This window comes from Anguilla rostrata, chromosome 13 (assembly GCF_018555375.3).
Source record: "Anguilla rostrata isolate EN2019 chromosome 13, ASM1855537v3, whole genome shotgun sequence".
Taxonomy (NCBI): domain Eukaryota; kingdom Metazoa; phylum Chordata; class Actinopteri; order Anguilliformes; family Anguillidae; genus Anguilla; species Anguilla rostrata.
Genome location: NC_057945.1, coordinates 36,789,420 through 36,797,274, shown reverse-complemented (window position 1 = coordinate 36,797,274; position 7,855 = coordinate 36,789,420). Strand labels below are relative to the sequence as shown.

General features: G+C 43.5%; 1 pseudogene; it reads right to left on the bottom strand.

Moving 5' to 3' along the window:
• Nucleotides 1-289: 289 nt before the first annotated feature.
• LOC135238226 (acidic mammalian chitinase-like) lies at nt 290-7,855 on the bottom strand (annotated as a pseudogene).

Here is a 7,855-nt window from a genome sequence, read left to right as displayed (position 1 = left end):
TTCTGGCCAACCAGCTTAGGGCCCCTAGAATTATGATTACCTTTCCTCCTTTTACTACCGCGCTGAATGCAAAAGTGAAACTGGCTGGAACTCCATCCAGAACTATATCAGCCAACTCTGCCAGATTAAACTGATTCCCACCAGTCTGTGTGCCAACTTGAGCCCATGAAATGATGACTACTGAATTTTTGTAGCCAACTATTTTAATTAACTTGCTAGCTAGTCAATTGTTTTGTTTACTGCTAGCTCCTTACTTTAGCAAGCAAAATGAAGAATGAATATCAATGGGTCAAAACAATAAGTGCCACGTGGTTTAATACAATCATCCCTTTGTCTTTGGAGCGAAATGAAACATGTTTATTTTTGGAAATGTGCTTATTGGTGTACATATTTTATGACATTTCTTGAGAATAGTGAAAGCTTCATGTTCACGTAGGCCTTTGGACTTTGGCAGTTGTAAAACAAATTGTTATACAGTGATTAAACAATATTGTATAAACTATAACCAAGTAAAAATAAACTATACATATTGTTTAACCATTTGATTGTATAATCATTATATATTCATATAAAATGATACACAAAAGGCAAGCAACAAAACTCCAGCAGTACTTGTGATTTTCACACTTTCACATTTCTCTATGTATGTAAAGCAGTGAATGACTGTAGGCTATCTATCGATCGGCCATTTTAGCTTGGAATGGGAGCAGAAGGTGAGCAGTGCAGAGGAACAGGGGCTGTGGGCTGGCCAATGGGAGGCCTGTTTGGAAGCTGAGCTCATGGCTCCTCCCCCCCACCTCACGGCCAGTTGCAGCACTTGCAGGCGTCGACGTAGACCAGGCCCGGCTGGCAGCGGTGGGTGTGGGTGTTTCCAAAGGAACACTGGAAGAAGGTGGCGTTGTCGTTGGGGTTGGGGTACAGCCCGTCTGGCCGGCCTTTGCAAAACGAGGAGTTGGGATCCGGGGTGGTGGCGGGGCCGGGGGTGGTGGTCGGTTTGAGTGGAAAACCTGCAAAAAAAAAAAAAGAGGTGTTCAGCTTGCAACTGATACACACATATATGTCACCATCTGAAACCCTGTGTTTACACACCGAGCAGCTCGGTTGATGGGTCGCTCGAGTGTATTGTGCTGAGGGCGGGGCAAGAGCTTCGACGTAGACAAGTCTGAAACTATTTCAGTCGTATCTGCGACAGGTCTGCCGTAAAAGCAATAACTTAATCTACAGATTCATAAAGTAAGGCTGTGCTATCCCCAGTATTTTTTAGGTGTTTGTCCCTGTATTCTTGTTTTAAAATTTCATACAAAACCGGGTTTGATTGTACCATAATTATAAGCTGTTCCTCCATTTGTCTACCAACAAACTAGGCAGCACAATTATTCATGAAATGGTACCACAAAATGGTATCATTTGGAGAAATAGGAAGCCAGAAACTCTAATTGACTGTTGACTGGTGATGCCTGCGAAAAGATAAACTGTGAGCAACTTTTTCCAGCAACTTTTATTTTTTAAGTGATCCGCATCAGAATTGAATTGCCCAGATATAGCAGTGTGCATTTTAATATATTATTTTGCACAGACTAATACATTTTATGTGCTAAAATAGACTTGCAGATTGAATTTTAAAACAGGTGAAAAGCACACTTTCTTTGATCCTCAAAGATTTATCCTCCAAATGCTTTCTTTGCTTTTTTTTGGCTTTTGCAATTACTATTACTGTTAACTGGAAAAGATTAATGCCCACGAAACAATATCCCTTAAGGCTGAAGACTATTGTAAGCATTTTTAAATCTGGATTGATATATGAAAATATTTTAACTTAACTTAGGTTTTCCTTATTCATTATGGAATGCAGTCATATATTGCATATTAAGAGTAAATGCATACTGGGGAAAAAGCTAGCCCTAACATCCTACCAAGTGAGGTACGGAGGTGGTTAACAAGAGGATATTTCCCATAAAATCTATGCACAAGAACTGGCAATCTTTCCATGTGCAGATGGCTCAGATAGCTCCCCCGGTTGTTGTATTGTGCATTGCCTCTGAGGTTAAAATATTTTCTATTACCCATTTCAATTCTTGCTCGATGTGACTGAGGATAGACTGCCTCTGGTTTATGACATTTGTCATCAGGTTCTCTTGTGTGTCTCTATGTGTTGGTCTTCTTGCTGTTATGCTGAGTGGGTCGTATGGGTCTGTTGACGTATGGTTGTGTGTGTGTGTGTGTGTGTGTGTGTGTGTGTGTGTGTTTTGGTGGTGTGTGTGTCTGTGTGGGTGTGTTGTGTTGGTGGTGTGTGTGTGTGGTGTGTCGTGTGGTTGAGGTGTCTGTGTGTGTGTCTGTGTGTGTGTGTGTGTGTGCGTGTGTGTGTGTGTGTGTGTCAAAACCAATCTTCAGTGCAGTCATTTCGACAGTGCTGTTGAATTACTAAGAAAATGTGTGGTCCATGAGGTGTGATCTGCAAAGAGTTCAGACCAGGGACATAAACTCTGAGCAGATCACGGCCCAGAATGTTTTCAGATGAAAAATATTCCACATTTCAGGATCGCTCATCAGCAGCTGAGTCCTTCTACCCTAATTGCATGTCAAATCCAAGCATTACCTTTGCTAGATAATCATTAAAAACAATCAAATGTAGGTTCAGGCTATTATTATTATTATTATTATTATTTAGCATACTACATTATTCTACATAATTGACACTTGAAACATACTTATATTTCCGGGGAAAAGTTAGCAGTTATTTAAGAAGAATGTCTATAGACTTTATATATTTATATGCAAATACTTTTCCAAACAAAAATGTTATGCACAGCATATGGCTGAAGCCGTTCTGTCACGAAGTTCTGTCCTGAAACAAGGCAGTTTGCACCTTTGGCTCGCAACATTCATTGCAGTCCGGGCCTTATGGCATTCCCACCTTGTTTGTGAAGCTCTCCTTGTTGTCATAGCCCACCCATGAGTCACCCTGAGTGGCGTAGGGAACTCTCTGCTCCTCAATCCAGCCGACAGTGGCACTTGTGATGAAGGAGCAGACCTGCAACGGAAGACACTTGACTACAGAAGCACTTCTACAAATAAATATGAGACGTCTTCCCTTGGTAAATAGGTTTGTGTTGTCACATGTGAAAGATCATCTGTGAATTCCAGGCTCTGAAGTTACACTTCTGTTGCTTGCAGGCAACACCACTGAACTTCTGATTGTGTCGCGTGTTTGATTTATTGATAATTTTATTAATGATGTCAGTTCGAAAGGCAGGTAAAATTTGTCAAAGACTGGAAAACGTCCACGGCCTGGGCGTTTTGAAAATGTAGATTTTTTAAAACCTGTTACTGCCCTTTTGGGGTCAGCTTCATCTAATTCGAACAGGTTAGACGTGTGAAATGCAGCCGTGTGGAGCTGACGGGGCCCACAGCGTGCTCGGAGACAGGCCAGCTCACCTCATAGTAAGACCAGAAGCCGGGCTCCAAGGTGTAAGGCCCAGCGTTGGCCGGTCCCAAGGACGGAGCGCCCGGACCGGTCATGGAGGACGTGAGTTTGTTGGTGCGTCCGTACGTGGGGAAGCCCATGAGAAGCTTCTCTGCTGGGGCTCCATTATCCATCCAGTATCTAAGAGCAGAGTCCTGTAAAATACATATGGGGTTGAGGGGGTTGCAAAAAATACAGAGGGGGTTTGGGGGGGGGCGGTTGCAAAGCTGCTGGTTATAGAAATCAACAATACCTAGACAAAAAATATTACAGCCCTAAGGATAAAAACATTTCCTATAAATGCTTCAGGATTCAGGCCAAACATGAATAGGTATTCATGTTTCCTTTAATAATATTATCACCATATATCGGCAAGAGAAATGTATTTTTTTTAAACGAAAATCTGCAGCTGCTGCCGAGAGGTCTCGGATGCATTTTCTTTTCTTACGACGTTGTGGTGAGCTTGGGATCCTGGGTCGCGGGAGCTGGGGTAGAGGGGACTGTTGTGTCCCGTGGACATCTCCCAGTGTCCGTGGAAGTCGTAGGTCATGACGCTGATGAAGTCCAGCAGGCTGAAGGGAAACGATGAGAGACATTTCCCCGAGCAGATTATCGATCTCTTAATTAATAAAAAAAAATCAACACCAACGCAACCTCAGATCTGTAGTAGCTGGCAAGGTAAAGCACAAAAAAAGAGTGGACAGGCTACTGTCTCTGTGCCCCTGAACCATGGGTTGTTCTTCCCACAGCAGGTCAGAGACGCTACATCTACAGAAATTCAAACTGAAACTAACCTGTTTAAGTGAGGTTTTGGATCATTTTCACCAATGCATCTTTGATAGCATCTTTGCACCTCCTCTGTTTCTCTTTCCATGGGGCTTCCACCCCACACCTCACCCTGAGTGCAAAGACCGCTCCAGCCTGTTTTCTTGCCCTGAGTCCAGAGGATCACTCCAGTCCTGTCCCTCGCTTTGTGGTCATGGACTGCTTCAGCCCTGTTCATCCCCTGCCCATGCCTTTGATGCTGTCTGGAGCTCCAGATCTATCACCCGGCTCCTCTAAACTGCACTACTCAAACTGTATCATTTGGTCTCCTTCCATTCCTTCAATTCCTGTTAGCTATCACCTCAACTGTTACCTTTTTAACCCATTTATTTGCTGTGATAGATCCCTAGTAGCATTTCTAACAGCTCCATTCTGCTGCTACTTTACACCAGGCTGGCCCGTGGAGGATGGGCTACCCCTCTATAGCCGGGTTCCTCTCCAGATTTCTTCCCATTCGGGAGTTTTTTCTCGCCACCATTTGAGGGTTTTCTCCCCACTGCCTTGCCACTCTGCAAAGCGTCTTTGCGATAGCTCTCTGTAAAAAGCGCTATACAAATTGAATTGAATTGAATTTAATTGATGACTTGAGTCGATCCGCTCCATCAAAAAGTTTTTAAAGTCTTGTTTTTTTAAGTTGATTGTTTTGTTTGCTCTACTATGAGCTTTGAGCGATGTGGGTTGCATTATAAATCAAGTTGAATATTATGCAGCCCATCAGATGCAATACAGCTTATCACAACTCGACGTGCGTTTATATAGTATGCACTGATAAGCATTATGACACTTGTAACATAACACCATGTGCCGTAAGTCACACACACTTTTTACTATGGGCATGATTAATTATGTCGCAACTTTTTAAAAGATAATATAAACACTATGAGAGGGCCACTTCACATGAAGTGCAGCTGAAGACTGAAGGCGTATCGGAGACCACGTGGTTACCTTGACAGCTGGGGGATCTCATAGCCAGAGTCAATTGTAGCTCTAATGGCCGCCACCTTCGCAGAGAGCAGGAGTCTGGGCTTCCCGGTGTCTCTGGCCTCGTCCTCAAAAGCTTTTTTGAGCTCCTGAAAATTGGGCATGCAGGTATTTCTGAGATTTACATCATTTACGTTTTATATTTTAGGCATTTAGCTGGTGCTTTTATCCAGAATGAATCATAATTAGTGTACAAAGTAAAAGGGCCTAGATTCGTAAATCACCAACATTCCAAGTAGAATGAGATGCAATGGTCAGCCATAACACACCATCGATAGACAGGTAATCCTTTGTTGCTAGAATTAACACAAGGACGGGAAAGTAGAGTGGGGGGTTTTGGGGTGGTGGGGGTGGTAGTGGAATAGGGACAGGAGAAGATGTGAAAGATGGGAATGGGCATCAGGGTGGAAAAGGGGGGATAGGGCACAGATAGTGGTCAAAATGATGAAGAGGAGTAATTGGTCTAAAAACGCGAGGCGGCTTTTCGTACGGCCGCGAGGGCGAACTGGGCGCTCTCGCAGGTGACCGAGTGAACCCGACTCACCGTGACCAGGGCGGTAAATCTCTGCTTGTCCTGGGCGGGGCTGCCGTTTTGGCCCGGGTAGTCCCACGCCAGGTCCAGACCGTCGAAGCCGTGCTGGCGCAGGAAGCGGACGGACGACTCGATGAATATCTGACGGCTCTCTGCCGTGGCGACCATCCCGATGAACCTGAGGGACGGGTCATTGTGAGGTTTGGGTTGGGGGGAAAGGGGGCAGTTGTCCTCCTATGGCTCAGTTGGTAACATTATGCTAACAACGCAAAGGTAGTGGGTATGGTCCCTGGGGACTGCATACACAGAAACAAACATTTCTGTAAATGGATAAAAGCATTCAAACTTACGGGCTAATCCCATGGAACCTCCCTCCAACGGACAGCAGAGTCTTCATCAGAGGGTTGCTGAAACGTTTCAGAGAAGGAATACAAATAGTCAGCGCTACACAGTGACATTAATCAATGTTATACCAGAACCTGGTTCAAACACGTACTTGTTTTGGATTCAAATACTTTTCTACGCTTTACTGATCTTGTCTGGTGTATTAGAACCCATTGAATACTCTCCAAAAGTGCAAACCCCGCCTTCTGGTCATGTTGGCAGGCTCAATTACATCAGGCAAGATCAACAGAGCACAGAAAAGTCCTTAAATCCGAAACAAACACATATTTGACCCAGGTCTGTGTCACACTCTATCTATTCTCGATACCAGTGGACACTCACATGGTCTTCAGGCCGTTCAAAGACCTGTAATGCTCTGCATCGTTCCACTCGGTGATTGTGATCTGGTTAGCTTCGATGGTGGCGAGAAAGTACACCACGTGAGTGCAAAGGAAGGGGTCCAAGTTGGCGGGGGTAAACCTCCCAATTCCATTTCTGTACTGGGACCAGTTGGAAAAGTAGCACACCAGCTTGGTGGACGTGGCTGGAAGGGAGGGCAGGAGATCAGACCTCATTTTGGGTAAATGTGGGCAAAGGAAGCTTTTAGGTAGAGGTAGCTATGCCTCTCTCAAACACACATGCAAGTGCTAGCAGTTGCATTTCAGTAAGGGAGAGATCACTTTGTGAAAAGTGCAGTAAGTCATGCAAGCCATATAACTGACGTATAAAATATGTAATATGTCAATTACAAGGCTGTCTGTGTTGACAGTAGTAGGCTAGTAGTAGTAAGCCCCTTCAAATATTGGTAAGCATTATCCAAATTGAATTCCCTTAATATAAAACATTACATGTTGACTATGTGCATTTGAATTTCCTCTTGTATTAAAACTAATAAATAACAAAATCCCCAAAAGGCTTTTTTACTGTGCTCGCCGGAAGAAATTTCAAACTAGCATACAAAAAATAACAAAAACTAAAGGAGAAACAACACAAAATAAAAACAAATGCATGAGGAAATCGTTGCTTACCTATCTGGAGGAATAGAAGGACACCCAGCCCTGTCAAAAGCAGAGGAGACATAATATCTTAGACATCAAAAGAACAGCAAACAGGACATTTTTCTAAATGGAGAGATGGCAGGGGAGTGGGGGTGGGGGGGGGGGGCTATGAATTTACCTGCCAGGGCAAGATTTCGTGCCATTTTGTCTTCGGGTTACCTGAGGTCTGAATTTCAAAAGCCACCTGAAATATAACAAGATGTGCTTCAGTTGGTTTCTAGACGTCAGGCACCAGCAGTGAAATACCTACAAATCTGCCTTTATAAAAGGGATGATATCAAGCTTGTGTGTTTGCAATTACACTACTGAAACTTGTTATTCGTAGCTTTGTATTGCAGTACCATGGTACATAATATTCACTATACTACTGACATGAAAACACACACACACACATACACACACAGAGTACTGTACAAGTGGTATAAAATAAGTCACATGCAAACATATTAACTATGACAGATATTTTATAATTTGTACATAATATATATTTTTAAACACAACACATGTTAAAGCCAGAACATAGTTACCTGTGGCCGTACCAGAAAGGACAGGTGAGTGACACAACCTCGTCATATTTATACTGTGAGCTTAATATCCATCGCAGGAACCAAA